At 42.6% G+C, this 16,783-nt stretch overlaps 1 long non-coding RNA gene across 1 annotated transcript in view; it reads right to left on the reverse strand.

Moving 5' to 3' along the window:
- Positions 1 to 1,337: 1,337 nt before the first annotated feature.
- Positions 1,338 to 16,783, reverse strand: part of LOC125460729 (uncharacterized) — a 142,587-nt gene continuing 127,141 nt past the window's right edge. Inside the window, exons 3-4 of the long non-coding RNA XR_007249328.1 lie at positions 9,039 to 9,223; positions 1,338 to 3,816 (exon numbers count right to left, since the gene is read on the reverse strand). This is a non-coding gene — a long non-coding RNA (uncharacterized LOC125460729). The remainder of the gene's footprint in view (positions 3,817 to 9,038; positions 9,224 to 16,783) is intronic.

A 16,783-nucleotide genomic window follows, 5' to 3' on the forward strand; every position in this document is an offset into this window, starting at 1 on the left:
AATAAAATCAAACTGCTTCCTCTGGGTCTCCTTCAACTCACCAGTGTCCATCTTTTGGAATAACATTAGAGATACCTCCTCCAATCGGTACATTGCTCACAACAGTGGCAGAGTTAAGGACACTTTTGGGTATTGTTGGTTAGAGGTAAATCTTTGTTGCTAAAATTGATAATCTGGGTGGGCACCCAGCTTTCCCTCCCAGAGTGATGAGGACAGCTCCCAGAGTTACACCAAGTGCAAGATCTACTCCATGTGATAAAACCTGATGTCAACCAGTTAGAGACGGTTGGCATGAGCTGTTAAGGACACAGTGGTTGTGCAGGGGAGAAAAGAAACATACAGATTCGCTACTATTTGAATAGTCTTAGGCACCCGGACAGGCTGATACACCTTCAGTGCATGGACCAAGGCCAAAGATTCCTGAGTCCCATCTGTCAACTCTATAATGTACTGCTCACAGCATCACATACACGGTTTCCAAGTGCACACAGATATCTTGTAATACAGATTGGATAGTCTCCACTTCCTTATTTCCACTGGAGTATTAATGGGGTCACAAACTACCAGACCCTCCAGGCTTTGAAAAGCATGACTGAGAACATATATGGAGGGCCGGAAGTAGCCATGAGGAGGTATGATTGACCTGTTGAAAGCGGAGACCTGGATCAGGGAACAGTCACCAATCAGTTCACAGCAAGGTGCTGATGGGAAAACTGGTAATGGCTTACATCTGGGTTCCTGTGTTCATTAGGCACAATGTTTCTGCCTTGTCAAATTTCCCACTCACAGTAGGGCAAGTCGCTGTCACTCTAGAAGCCTCTTCTTGTCAGAAACTTTCCATCCTTGGGGCCCTCATGTAGCTTTTGGAGAGAGGCTGAACGGGTTTAAGGTCTGGTGAGAAGGGGACGCTGGTGCACTGCATGGGGTCACTGTGTCTGGCAGCAGTGGTGACAGTGACCATCAAGGACAGTGTTGTTTGAAGTGCCCATATCTGTCACAATTCCACCTTTTCGGAGCATCCCTTGAGTACGATCGGACTCAGGGCTCATTGTGGAGCTAGGACAGCAAACTGTCCTGCCTGCTTTTTCAGCCTGAGGTGTCTTTCCCACTCACCTCCTTGATGGGAGCCTCTTTCCTGGGCTCCAGAGTCCAATCATTCTTCATGATCCAAGTGATGTGACCCCACAAGTCAAAGGAAGACAACTGGGATTTGTCACTGACAGTCGGAACTACAGATACTGGGGAATCTGAGATAACAAGGTGTAGATTGGGTCTAGGTGTTAGGTTCGTTTTTTGACACCCTCACAGACTTGATGCAATAACAAGACACTGACCTGTTTAGAAAAACACAAATCCTTTATTATTAAGCAAGCACAAGCCGTGGAGGATCACTGCACTCAAGCCGGCACAGAATGCAGAGTCTCATAAGCGATTCTCCTTGAGCAGTGGACAGTCCCCACTTTTCATACCTTATCGAGTGCATTATACATAAAGCAATTTTGAATCTCACAAGGGTATGTTACATGAAACAATCACCACATCGGACAATAACATGAATCAAAAACAATTACTACATCGAAAATACAAAGAGAGCAGGATACTGTATTGATCGTTCGCGAAGTGACAGCTAACGACAGGAGGCAATTTCAAGTTGCTGAAGTGGCAGAATGTAATTTCAAGCTGCTGAAGTGAATGGCTTTCAGTTAATAATAATTTTACTACTGTTAAGGCTTTGTTATTTGTTGTTGGAAAAGCCTCTATCCACCTACTGAATGCATCTGCAATGACAAGACAATATTTATAACAGTTTACACACAGTAATTCAATAAAATCCAGCTGAATGCATTCAACCGGTCCACCTGGCAAGGATGTTTTTCCTGGTGAACATCTCACCCCCTGACCAACATTGTTTTGCTGGCATGTCAAACATGATGCTATACGAGACTGGGCTGCTTCAGCCACCAGATGCAGAGCATGATACCACTCATTCCATCCTTGCCAAGGTGGGTATCAGAATGCAGACAGTCGACAAGCATAGGTAACAATATACACACTTGGCCGACTGGGGTGACCCAAAGGCCTGCTTGTTCATAGAGGGCACAATAAAAGTTTGATCTGCAGCAACCTGTTTGGAAGCCTGATCAGCCCGTGTTGCCCTGAGTAACTGCAGGAGGCATGGGCAGCGCATTTGATAATGGCCAATTGTTTAGGGAGGAGGATTGCCTGGAGTAGGTTTTTAACATACAGGGAATTCTGGATGCATCTTCCTGAGGACGTTTTATCAGGCTTCCCCTGTGAGTTTTAAAAGAATCCTGACGTCCATCCCTTCGTCCACAAGCAGTCTGTTCCGTATCCTGTTTCCTGTTTGTCTGTTTAGTTTTAGACCTAGTACGACAGGAGATAGGGTCTGTACAAGCTGTGGGTTTTTCAGGAGATTCATGTGGGCTGAATACTGAAGGGCTTGGAGATTCTACAGCAAGAGGTTTGGTTTGGTCAGCATACGGTGGCGGTGATAGGGCTACGGGCGATTGCTGGGACTGATGGCAGTGTTGGGATGCCTGCAGATGTAGGTTGGCCAAAGACAGGTAGATTTGGGGAGGGGGTAGTGGTCCAGATGGAGCAGAGGGTTCTGTCCTCCTCATCTTGCTCATCTGTACCATTATTTTGGAGCAACATCAGCATGCTGGATATGTCAGGCGGTACCTCCGATATTTTATTTTCTGTCAACGCGGCCTGCCACTATAATCCCCGTTCTTTGTCTCGTCTTTCCCTTTCCAGCATTTCTTGTTTAACCCTTTCCTGTCCATTCATCTCATGATCCTCACACTGCAGCTTTAACACCTCCCAAGGTTGAGGTTTTCCCTCACTACCACATGCACTAATTCCTCTCCTACGTTCATTATCCACCCAACTGGCCAGTTTTGATTTCTCAGTCAGGTCCTCAGCTCTCTTTCTCCAGGACGACATTAACCCTTTCCATTTGCTTCCTGCATTACGTGTCCACAATGCCTCCCCAGCTTTAATACATACATCTATATCCCACATTCCCCCTAATGGCCAATTCTCATTTCCCAATTTTTTGTTTAGGCATGCCGACAGATGTCTGAACTGTACTTCATTTTTGGGGTCATCCCAGCATAACCAATGTAAAGGGGTTCCCACACCCGACTTAGCTAACGTTTGTCCCATTTTTAGCACTTTTACTTTTTACTTATTTCTATATATAGACAACAGTATCCTTAGTCTCAACACCCACTTCAGGGACCTGACCTTCGCATGGGGGATCTCTCCACGTAACAAGCAGTCTGAGGCAGGGTGGTTGAGACAGACAGACACTGTACTTATCCTATACCTTACGTCTGAACACTTATTCTACTTTACCATTCTTATACTAACCCCCCCAACCACCACCAAACCCCCCACCCCGATTTAGTTAGTCAATTTTATCTGACCTAGGGACTCTAACTCCGGCCACCAGGGGACTCTAACCTCCTGGATTCTTCTTTGCTAACCTGGGGGCTCAAACCTCCAGGCATTAGGATTTAGCAGTGTTCAAGACCGTGAGTCATCTCAGGGTTCCATCAGTACAGAGTCATGCAGGGATGAGGGGTCACATGGGTGGCAGGTTAGTGAGAGAGACCAAGGTGAATCGTATCTTGCGGGCCCCCTCAGTCTTGCTCCATCGACACTCGAACGATCACTTATTTGGTTCTCCATGTAAGACTGCTGGACATGTTGGAACCCTGCTCGCAACACCAAATGTTAGGTTCATTTTCGGAGACCCTCACGGACTTGATGCAATAACAAAACACTGGCCTGTTTAGAAAAACACAAATCCTTTATTACCAAGCAAGTACAAGCTGTGGAGGATCACTGTTCTCAACCCGGCACAGAATGTAGAGACTCATAAGCAATTCTCCCTGAGTAGCGGACGGTCCCCACTTTTATACCTTATCGAGTGCATAATACATAAAGCAATTTTACATCTCACAATGGCATGATACGTGAAACAATCACTACATCGGACAATGACATGATACAAAAACAACTAGTACATCGAAAACATAAAGAGAGCAGAATACCGTATTGATCGTTCACAAAGTGACTGCTAATGACAGGAGGCGATTTCAAGTTGTCGAAGTGGCAGAAAGTAATTTCAAGCCGCCAAAGTGTCTGGCTTGAACAAAAGTCAGTGCCCTGGCCCCTTTAGCAGTAACAGAAGTTACATACTTTACAGGATTTCAGAAGTCTCACACCTTTACAAACACTTCCCACCTAATCTAATTTGAGACAGTTTCCACATACCCCTGTGCAGGAAGATAAAAATTTACAAAGTTTATACCTAATTCTAGACAGGCAGGAAGTTTTAAGGCAGTGTCTACATACCTCTGTGTAAGCAGATAAAGAGCATTAAATTATAGAGAATATAGAAATCAATTAGATGTTATCTCAATAACATCTCGTTGGCCCAAAATGTCAGCCTTCCTGCTCCTCTGATGATGCTTGGCCTGCTGTGTTCATCCAGCTCTACACCTTGTTATCTGAGATTTGTCACTGTTTACTCCTCAACCGAACTAACCCGTTCAAAGCAGAGAATGAGAGAAGAGACACCAATCAGTTCACATTTGCTTCCACCAGACTACTGCTTCAGTTGCCAATCCCTAATCTGCCTATCCTTACTTGCACTACTTTGGAGATGAGTGTTTCACATTGCAAAGTAGATCTATCAGAGCAGTTCAGGTCCTGCTTCTGCTGGGTCTCCAATACAGCCGAAGACAGCGAGCACCAGCAGAAAGACCAGAGCATCAGCAGCAGGAGTGACAGTAGCTTCGACTTCACAGTCAAGGATTCAATACGAGACAGAGGACAAGCAGAGAGCTGTAGCTTATAGGAGGAAATACCTGCAATATAAGGGGTACAGGATCAGCTTCTTGGACTTGCCTGACCACTAATGTCTTAGCTGGCTTGGAATCCGATGTGAGCTCATGGCAGATATTTTTCTCACAGATTCGTAAAATGTTTGTGGTACAGCAAGAGACCATTGTGGCTGTGCCAGCTCAGAAATGGGTCACCCTGCCTAATCCCACCTTCCAACACTTGGTCCATAGCCCTGCAGGTTACAATACCTAGGGTGCACATCCAGAAACTTCGTAAATGCACTGAGGGTTTCTGTCACTACTACCCTTCCAGGCAGTGCTGCAATTGGACTACCAATTGGACCTGTGACTGTGCTGTAACAGTGCTTTCAGTCACTTCAAAAGGTATCCCACAGTAGCTGGTGCCATGTTTGCCAAGGCAGACCATAATACCTGTTTTACCACTGGTGATACTGAACCAAAAGAAATGAGCTTTCACACTTACATTCCAACTAGCTTACCACTCTACAGGGCATCAACAATCTCTTCCAAGTCAGAATTATTCATCTACCATAAAGACTTCCACTCCATCACTGTCCAGCCAATGGGTGTAGTCAGGCAACTACCATCATACTTTCGTCCAGCGGTGGTTTACCCTCGCTGAAAGCGTTACACCTAGGCAAGGAGCACCCACTAAAAAAGCTCAGGAGGAACCCAAAGCCCAGGAAGCCAACAACAAAAGCCATTCAACAACCAGATTTATCATTCTTTCACCAATTATTATGTGTCGATGGACCAACCAGGATCTCCAGAATGGCTGCACTCTGCACAATATTACCTAGCAGCAAAGCTTCGACCTTCTGGCAGAGGGAGGCTTTGAATGCGAAGACTCTTCAGAAGAGCAGGAAGAGGAGGAAAGTGATTCAGCCAAAGCACCAGCAGCAGTGAAGATTATAGTTCAAGATGCCCTCGCTAAGGGATGAGATCCCATTAGGTTTCTCCAGTCCACCAAACTGTTAGCCATAAGGTAAATTCACTTGGCCTTTCCTATAGTGATTATAAAGCGATCAGCTAGGTGGACCTTATAAACCTGATTCCCTGATTGAGGCTGTTAATCTGGTCCAATCAGGGAGCCCTGACTGACAGATATAAACAGGAATTTCAGAGGTTCTGTTCACCCCAATAACAGGCACTAACAAAGCTGGATCAGTGTCAAGTACTTCCCACGTGTAAATAGAGGATAACTTAATGATGGGATACCAGACTTATTTCATTTCCCTCCACAGCTTCTCAACAAAAGCAATCTTCAATCCACAAAGTATCCCTGTCAAAAGCAACCATTGCTTGCTTTTAAATCTGTTTTACCATTTAACACAAGCAAAAGGACAGTTGCTAAGCAATAATCAAAACTGGACAAGAGGGAGAAGTGGTACAAGAAGTAATATTTTTGTCGATCAAAAATGGTGCAGACTTACCAATCTAAAATTGTCTAACACAGCCATGTGTATATTTTTGTGAAACTACAAATCTTTACTCTGTAAAGATAATGGTAAGATATGGATAATAATGCTCAACTTTTACATATTGGCTTTGAAAGGATTACCTAAAAACATCCGGCTTTGAAAAACATTGGAAACAGACTCATAAATATACAAATGAACTAAATTTCTGTACCTGCTTGGCAGAGCAGCAAACAGAGGGAAAGAGAATCATTTGGCAATAGCATGGACTGATAAACTCACTCTTTCCCTGTTTCCTTCTCAATATCTATAAAGCCAGCTGTTACATTGCCATTGTCGAGCAGGCCAAAGGGATAGCTCACAAAGTTTATTTCATCGTAAGGAAGCAATAGGGGATATTTTAGGTGCATATCAGTTCATGCCAGAGACACATAGACTAAATCTTTTAGAAATGATCTGACTAGACATAGCTGGAATTTGAACGGCTTAAAGAGCCTGCATGTGATCAGCAGGGTTAGTTAGGCACTGAAAATTGAGCTGACCAACAAAAACCGCGATGCGATAATTCTTCTTGAGGAGTTCAAAATCTCAATATCCTTTCCAATCTGGATGTAAATAGATGAATAGAGTGTAACAGGGCCCAGGCAGGCCACCATTCTGTCTGACAACTCTGAGTTAGCACGCAGATCTATTAACTCCAGAAGACTGGGATCTGGATATTGTCACAGACTGGAGAGAGATAAGGTAATACACCAGAGACAATTTGGAGAGAAAAGGGAAGCAGGCCAGGGAAGTGGGACTGGCTCTGGCCATCAAAAGAAGAGATCTGGAGGCGAGACAGGTGGGAATCCCAATAAGTGTTTCGACTTGTGAAAAGATATAAAGGAAAATTGTTATATTTTGGATCCCACAAAAACTCAAACTGCAAACCTGTGCCTGTATCATTAAATGTTGTCAGTATCTGTTTGAATAATGATTGTTGAACAGGAGAACTGTTGGATATAAAAAGGTGACCACTGATGGTTTTAAACTGCCAGAAAGAGAAATCAGCATTCACTGAAATATAGGGTGCTCATAGACCTTACTGGTGGGGAAGAATGAAAGATTTTCCACTGAAAAAACAAATTCCAGCATGCTGAATAAAATCGTTCATGTGGGAGAGAAAAGAGGTGCCGTCAGTTAAAGCTTACCTGCAGAGTGAATTCCTAACAGACCCTGCAACAATCCCAAGCCTGCTGATAAAAGTGATATGTTTTTTCTAGGAACCAATTTGGCACACAACAAGATATTTCAGTCAAACAGTAAAGGAGGGTCCAGAGAGACTAGCCAGGCCAAAGAAAACAAATAGCAGGAATACTGGGAACTCCTGAAAGAGGTTCAGCCACACCACAGGGGACAATAAAACTCAGGGAGTTGGCTTAGGGAGTTCCTTGAATTAAAGCAGGCTGAAGATTGGGCAGCAATATAAAAATAGATCAGGACAGAAATCAAAGGATTTAGGCCTAAACAAAGGCTACAGAGAGCCAAGGAACGTGGCAAAAGATGACAAATCAGAACTAGAAGATCTGGTTAACAGTTACGGTGCATGGTAAGTTTTTAAAGGAGTACCTGAGGATTCTTGGTCAGTCCAGGAGAAAGTACAAGTGAAAGCTCATTTAGTGGAAGAAAAATATGGCAGAAATTGAACAGCCAACTGATGGCAGAGACTTTCCAGGGAAGGTGGAATAGGTTAGGAAAAATCCTACTCTAAAAGGAAAGGAAGACCAAAGTAAGCACCGCTAGTGGAGACCATCAGGGATTTATCAGTGAGAGAAAAACTAAAATTGATGACTGGGAAATCAAAGGAACGAAGTCCAGTCTCAATCTTCAACCAGTCCAGTTGTGTTGATGTAAAGTTCAATGAGATTGATGTGTAGGATGCAAGTCCAGACAGCCTACAGGAGTTAAACATCATTGACCTCTTAGAAATCAAATTTGTAAAAATATCTGAATATGGTACATGGATTATAGAAAGAAAATATTACAACTCAGAGAGATGATTTAGCTCAAGGATTAAGTTCAGTTGCCAACACCAAAGCAAATTGTTGAACCTAGGTTAGGGTGAAGGTGGTGAATGTGGATTGTGAATGTGTTTTTGTTTCAATTTTTGTATTGTTAGTTCATATTGACTTTGTAATGGAACGTGCCATAAACACATGGAGAAATACTGCTCATGATCGTTCCTCATAGTGAAGTGCTGTCACAGCAGTACTGTCCAGGGATGTGCAGGCTAGGTAGATTAGCCATGGGAAATGCAGGGTTACAGCGATAGGGTAGGAGGTGTAGATCTGGGTGGAATGTCTTTGAAGAGTCAGTGTGGACTTGAAGGACAGTGTGGTCTGCTTCCACCCTGTAGGGATTATATGATTCTAATGTGGGATGAGTGAAATTGTTTGAACTGAAAATGCCATTTTATCTGAAGATATTAAAACTAGTCAGTAACATCAGGCATCAAGAAAATCAATCTCAAACTTTTACTTACACGTAAAACAGAAGTTGCAAAGATAAGACATAAAGACATGAAACAATTGTCTGCAACTATCCAGCTTAGAAAGACAATGGAATGAGTCTCAAGAATACACAAATGATTGAGATTTTAGAAGCTGCTTGGCAGTACTTCAGAGACAGGGAAAGAAAATTAATTGGTAACAGCAATGGAAAGGATTTTGTATAGGTGCTCTACCTCTTTCTTATGTAGTTCTGGAGCGTTGCAGTGAGTCCTGGCCCGTTTAAATAGTGTCCTAATGCAGCTTTCTTTGTGGACGTTGGGTTGGTTGCTGTGGAAGTTGAGGATTTGGTCAATGTGGGTTGCTTCTCTGTGTCCTGAGGTCTGCAACTCCCCGATGGTCTTACGCTCAACTTTAACATCTGGAAACAGAAGTTGATTGTTATTTTCTTCTTCCCTGGTGAATTTAATTCCTGTGAATATGCTGTTGATGAGGTGGTGGGTCTCTTCTAATTTGTTGCGTTAATAACATATAGAATTGGACCCCATTTACAAACCTATACAGATCAAAACCGGAAATGACACTACTCACCATAATGGACCAGCCAGTATAAACTCCAAGCTGAGTAAAATAACATTGCTTCATCAAAGGCTCCACTGATGGTGTTACCTGGCCTGGTGATGAAACATCTGAATGAGAACAAGCCAGCTCAGCGCGCAAGTCAATAACCTCATCCACGACCTGAGCTACAGATCTTTGCCAAAACTTTAAACTCCCATTTCCCTTTTTACCATCATTCCTCTCGTAGTCTTCCCTACTTCCCTACTAGCAGTGGGCTGAAGACCACTTCCTTGCAAATCAGTGGGGCAATGAATCATTAATGCTAGGTGGCAATACAGTGTGTAAGTCATTAGTAACTGCATGAATGTATTCATTTTATTGCTATCTTCAATGCTGTATGCTCTTTCTATGTTTGAATATGTCATTGTAAAGGCCTGTGACATTATATCACTCAACCTTCTGTTCTACAATCTCTTTGCATGCACTATTATAATAGTGGTTAAAATATACTACCAATTTTCAACTCCAACCATCCAATTTTAATGCATGGGACCTTTCATAAATGGTTTTAGAAACCTCACTTAAAGTAATGACCTCACCACAGTTGAGTCTGCTCATGAAATTATCAATAAACAAGAATCAAAAATTAATATGTCATCGAAATGACTAGAACTAGTCTTTCATATCTGTATTTCCTGTTTGATTTATTCCTTTCTGGAAGATATTGGGATGAAAGGCTGGTCTGCAGATTCTCCACCTTGGTAAAATAATGAAGCCAGACAAGAGAATACTCAAATAATAAGCTCTTCAGGTAACTACTTTTGGAGTGAGACCAGAGAGGAGGAAAAATTGAGCTGTAACAGAAAAGGAAGACTCTCTGTCTCTCTGTCCCCCTGTTTTCTCTTATTTCTTGATGACAACATGAGGTGAAAACCAAATTGAGAAACATTCATTCATTGAGAATGCAAAGATTATTCACAATATTCACTGCCATTGAGCAAATCAGTCATTGTTAAAACAGCCATAGGTCTCAGGTTAAAACTAACAACTCTAGGCCTCTAAAGAATTTTTATTTAAACTGTATATTATTGATTTTCTTTTTGCTCCCAGGTGCTTATGCCTTTTAAAACTTTATACCTATTTTTCCGTGTGTACTTGTTGTCAAATTTGATCATTTTTCTGCAGGCTGGTAATTAAGCAATTAAATCTCTTTCACTCAACGAAACCAAAATTAGGCTCTTTCGTTTTTTTTACACTAACGGATGATGTTTTAATTGAAGTGTGACAGTGCTGCATACTAAAAAGAATTAAAGACCTTTGTTATAGCCAACCAATGCAATCAAAAAGCGGGGAACTAATTCACCCCTTTTCACCTGGTTGTAACACGCTGCAAGATGCTTGAATGTCTCAGTGGAGATTAAAGGAGATTGAATTAGAACTGTCAAGGTAGGAATGTTTGATCATTATGTACAATATCAAATTTCACTGGGTGATGATATCAAAGCACCATGACTGTTTCTCCTTGACATGTAATTGCCTCCTCTTTAATTACATTACCACCTCGCTCCAATATCTCCACTTCCCCATTTCTGGAGGTGAAGAACACATAGGATCTGGTAAACTCTAAAGTCTCCTTCCTTGCAAATATGAAGCATAACATTGATTTGATTTGATTTAGCGACGCATGCATTTATTACAAATACAGTGAAAAGTGTTGTTTAGTGTCGTCACTCTCTGGCACCATCTTGAAACATAGAAAACAAACCAAAACACAGAATTTAAAGCCAGAAAAATAAAATAATAAAGTTCATGTTATCTCAATAAAGTTTGGTGGTTTTTGGAATGGCACGCGCCTCTAGCTCAGCCATGAGCATGGATCCAGGCTCCTCCACCCCGAAGTCTCCGGTGCACGTGGCTAAAACTGATGACAATGCTGTAAGTGTTTCACCATGCCACTGCCACTGGAACAAAGAGTCACCGCTCTCCAGCATCATCTCGTGTCCACCAATGCCACCATGAGTTCACCCTGGGCCGACCTCGCCACCATCACCACCTCTACGGTCAGAGGTGCCTGGGCCTAGTCATGAACCTGGAGCCTTGGCTCAGCTTGCGTGTCTGGACCGGGGGATTAAGCCTGAGGTCTGCTCCCCGCTTGGAGACCTCAGGCCAGGGTGGAACCGTGTCCACCTCGTCCGGGCTCTGCTGCCAATGCCACCCGAGGCTTTCTCCTTCATCATTTACTCAGTGTCACTGCTCTCTGGGCTGGCGCTGCTGCCTGGTGAACAGCACCTCCAGTTTCTCTGACTTTCCCTTGTATTCTGGACCACCTTCTCCTGCAGTGATGACATCTGTATCAGGACGTAATTCAATATTCCGCTGTAACTCATCTTCCTTGCCCTGTTCAGTCATTAACATGCATTCAGCACCTAAACCAGGAGTGTGGCACCGTTCCTATGCAGCACACCTCCAGACACACACCTTCTTGTTTTCACGAACAGAGTATTTTTTTCTGCCTTCAGTAAGGAACTACATCGTCCGGCGCACCCTTGCAGCTCCCAGAAATGCAATCAGTGTTCAACATGAAAACAAAATGCTGTACAGACTTGAACACTAGCATGCCTTTCTCAACAGTTCATTTCTTTTTAACTCCTCCCATTTCCAGAATCAATCAGCTATCTTCATTTCGATGTCCTTTTAAATATCCGTCCAGCACTCAAAGTAATTCTTTGGAAATCCTGGAGGACAGATGTGTATTCGGTGACTGGATTAAAAACTTATTGGCAGTAGTACTGCCCATACTTCTGAATTTCCCAAACGTTACTGGACTATCAGATTGATATTGAACTGCCCCCAACATATCCTCGAATTACATAATTTCTCTAGCTCCCGACAAAATCCCAATAATTTTTTGGTCTTTGGCTATCCATTGATATTCTTTCGCTGACCTGTTAAAGACTGTCAGTTCTTTTAAGTAAAGTCACAAGAATATTTTTGACAAAACTCCAGTTTTTTGGCAAATTTAGCATTTATCAAAATGGAAGGCATTTTCTCTCAGTTCAAGATTTTCCCTGTTGCATAATCTGATGAATAACACCTGTAATACCACTTACTTCTCATAATTCGTACTTCTGATGTTGAAACATAGCTAAACTTCCAAACGAAAGCTTCAAACCTTTTCTGAGGAAACTGCTGAATACTAAATAGATCCAGAGCTGGAATTCTCATTAATACTTGAATGAAAATAACACATAAGCTGCAGTATTAAAGATAAACAAATTTGACCACATAGTTATCACATAAAAATGTTAGACTGTGCTGCAATATTTGAGCAGACTGACAAGGATTGCACATTGCACCAGTTTCCTGTTCGGTGTCACTTTCAGTTCAATGGTTGAAGAATGATGGCAAGCAGGAAGGGACAGCAATAGAGTTCACTTCTGAATTGTGGGCTGAATCTTATGTTTTTTTGGCTGAGTGCCAGTTGCATCAAGTTTTTGGGAGGTTTCCATCATTAGGCCTATCAAGTTTTCTCTCTGAATCTCACTCAATGCACCTCGTTAATTACCTACCCTGCTCATATGGCATCTTTCTCATCTGATTCCAACCCCATTTTTATGGCTCGCCATTCCTGGAATGACTCACTAGTGATGTGATCTTCCGGATTTGACCACCATCCCTAATATCCACAATTTATTTAAAACACTGCTTGCACCGGGACAAACAGTATCAGTCTTGAGCAATCTACATGGATTCTTATTTATCTCATGATATCTAACATTCTTTAATGTTCTAAAACCTCATGAAGACAGAAAAGCTTTCTGTTCAGCTTTGCTTTAAACTTTGAAGTCCTAGAAAGAACGATATGTCCAGTTTGTCTGAGGATAACATTATGACCTATTCCCAGAAAGGTCCCTCAAATGTTAAGCTCCAGGATATGAGAGGATGGACTAGATTCTATTATTTATTCAATCTCTCCTCCCCCTCAGCTGATTGCAAAAAGGTAAATTTGAAAAGAATCCTTTTCTTTGAGGACACCTTTCTCCCAGACCAAATGAATTTACATTTTCAAAGGAGCCAATTTAACCTAATTTTCTTGAGTTAACAGCAGAGTGAGTTCTTTTTAATCACTAAACATGAGAAAAAATAATAACATGACACACATACAAATTAGGAACCAATGCTGAGTTCAAAACAAGATGAAAGTTTTAAAAATAAAGAAATCGGTGCCTGAAACTTAGCAAACAGAATGCTCATAGATCATAGAATCCCTACAGTGTGGAAACAGGCCCCTTGGCCCAACAAGTACATGCTGAACCTCACAGCATCCCACCTAGACCAACCCCACTAACGTACACATCCCTGAACACTCTGGACAACTTGGCACAGCCAATCCTCCTGGCATGCACATCTTTGGGCTGTGGGAGAAAACTGGAGTACCCAGAGGAAACCCACACAAACACAGGGTGAAGGTACAAACTCCACAGAGACAACTGCCTGAGGGTGGAAATGAGCCTGGGTCCCTAGCGCTGTGAGGTAGCAGTGCTAACCATTGAGCCACCATGCTGCCCAAAATGTTATAGCTGTTACATTGGAATTGTATTGAAAGCATGACATTGGCGGGTATCCAGCAGATTTTGCAGTCGTTGGCTCTGTAGGTTGATTGAAGTTGTTTGCCTTGGTTCTTTTTGAAGGTGGCTAGCTGGCAGCATTCAGAGTGTAAAGTGTCTCCCTTTCTTTACCTACACTGCAGAATTGTTTAAGGGGTGTAATAGTAACTTCACTGGACTAATAATGCAGAAGCACAGGTTAATGTGCTGAGGACATGAGTTAGAATCTCACCGTGGCAGACAGTGACATTTGATTATCATAAACTCCCTGCAAGTTCACTCGTGCGCCTTAGTGAAGGAAATCTGCTGTCCTTACCTGATGTGGCTAACATGTGACTCAGAGTTAGCCAGAAAAGAGTCCTAGGCCAAACTATCTTCTACTACTTCATCAATGACCTTCTCTCCATCGTAAGGTCAGAAGTAGAAATGTTCACTGATGATTGCATAATATCCAACATCATTCGTGATTCCTCAGATACTAAAACAGTCCATTTTCAAATGCAGCAAGATCTGGACAATATCCAGGCTTCAGCTGACAAATGACAATTAACATTCACATGACACAAATGCCAGGCAATGGCCATCTCCAATAAGCAACAATCTAACTACTGTCCCTTGATATTGAATGGTGTTACCAATGAACACCACCACCAAGTTTCTCTCCAAGCTATTCACCATCCTGCATTGGAAATATATCACCACTTTTAACTGTCGCTGTGTCAAAATCCTGGAATTCCCACCCTAAGGGCATTGTGGGTCAACCTACAGCATGTGGACTGCAGCAGTTTAAGAAGATAGATCAACACCACCATCTCAAGGGCAGCTAGGGGCAGGCAATAAATGCTGACCAGCCAGCGACACCCATAACCCCTAAGTGAATAAAAACAATGGAAAAAGTGCAAGACAAAATGGAGAAGTTTAGTGGGCCAAGCAGCATATGTGTGGACAATACACAGATATAGACTGAATTTTACCAGAAAATTGAGCTAAGCATTAATTTAGGTGAATGATGACTTTCTTTCTGTAAGCCCTAGTGAAATTCCTCACACCAATTCCAAAACTCACCTCACTACCTGTGCACTCTGCCCCTACAGTGTCTACTACACAGCACTCTCTCACTTGCCTTAGGTGGAATACTAGCCACTTGCTGGAAACTTTAAAGTTTCCTCATGCCAGCACCATTTTAAAGGCCAGCCATGCACCAGTTCATGTCTGGCAGTTCACAACAGCCCTGCATCATACTTGTCAAATACGCCAGACACATCAGGCAAAGAGAAATTAGCATCCCACTTTGCCAACAGACACCTGCAGCTCATGGCAAATGGCTGTGTTCACACTCTGACATGTAGCTGCCAGGTTTCAAAGCTGGGGAGCCTGAAGGAGCAAGCTGGAATCACTAGCTCATTTCTCTGACTTTCTGTCAGGAATTCTCACCACCCAGCTTCTATCTGGCAGGTTGCAGAATAGAGAAATCGCATGTCAGTGATTCGCGATGATATAGTAAAAACTATGTTAATGAATGCCCCTGTATGCAAATGGGGTTTTTGCTGGCTGCCAGTGAGAATCTTGCCTCATCATTCAATACTTGGGTGCTACATTTTTGCTTTCAACGTCAGGAATATCCTTGCCTTTGATTTCACACGTTTCTCCCAACTTTCTCACTGCGTCCGCATCAGTGAGTGGCTGGGCTGATTCTACCCAATGTTTAGGTCAATGATCTTCCCTCAGATTGAAGAAGGTTGGAAATGTTAGAGTTTTTTGGACAATGGAAGGGCCCTTCCACTGACTTTAAAGTGCACACATATTACATTGTGCAAAGATGTGAAAGCTCGCAAAAGGTGGCAATAAAAGATGGGAAGTGGTAGGGCAAAAATAGGGAGAATGAGAATGTCACAGATTGTAGCGGGAAATAGGGCTAGGCAGCAATGGAACTGGGAGAGTAATGGCATGGTTAGACTATGTTAAACATTCAAATATGCTTGAAATCTGATCTCCACCATACAACATATTCAGGGCCTGTTATCTGTTCCAAACTATCAATGTCAGTACAGCCTCAATGCATCTTCCGGGTAGTTTCACACCAGTATTTATTTGGATGCATTTCAGTATAGCCTAATAGTTGTGATTGCATCAACCACATCTTCCCATGTTATCTACCAAATACCTCCTGCCACTCCCTTCTTTTTGTCTGCTGCTTTATGTAAAGTTGAAATTTGCCCATGATGACACAGGAGAAGGAAGACAAGTTCCACTAAAGCTCAGGTGTGGATTTAATAATCCGGTACTGTCTCTCAGTGTTAAGGCTTAGGACAGGATCATTCAAACCACTGTCAAATCTCTTTATTCCTTCTTTCATTTCTATTTCCCTGATGCAATTTTGGAAGACTATGTACTTTAGCTGCAATCCAGTTCCCTTTCATGTGTGCGTGATATGCAAGTGCTACATTTGTAGGCACACAAACAGTTCTATTAGAAAGGGAGTTCCAGGTTTTTGATCCTCTGAAACAGCAAAGTACACCTTCATGAAGGTGTGAACTTGGAGAGGAGTTTATAAGTGATGATGCTCCCATGCATCTGCTGCCCTTGTGCTTAAAAGTCGTACAGGTCTGGAGTCTCGGGGAGTAACTGCAGTGCACAATATTGTTGGTATGCATGACTGTCATTATGTGTTGGTGGTGGAGAGAGTGGATGTTTAAGGCAGTGGAAGTGGTGCCAAACATGCAAGCTGATTTGTCATGGATGATATCGGATTGCATGAGTGTTGGACTGCACTCATCCAGGTAGGTGCAGAGCATCCTGATTTGTATGTTACC

The sequence above is a fragment of the Stegostoma tigrinum genome, chromosome 2 (genome assembly GCF_030684315.1).
Source record: "Stegostoma tigrinum isolate sSteTig4 chromosome 2, sSteTig4.hap1, whole genome shotgun sequence".
Classification (NCBI taxonomy): domain Eukaryota; kingdom Metazoa; phylum Chordata; class Chondrichthyes; order Orectolobiformes; family Stegostomatidae; genus Stegostoma; species Stegostoma tigrinum.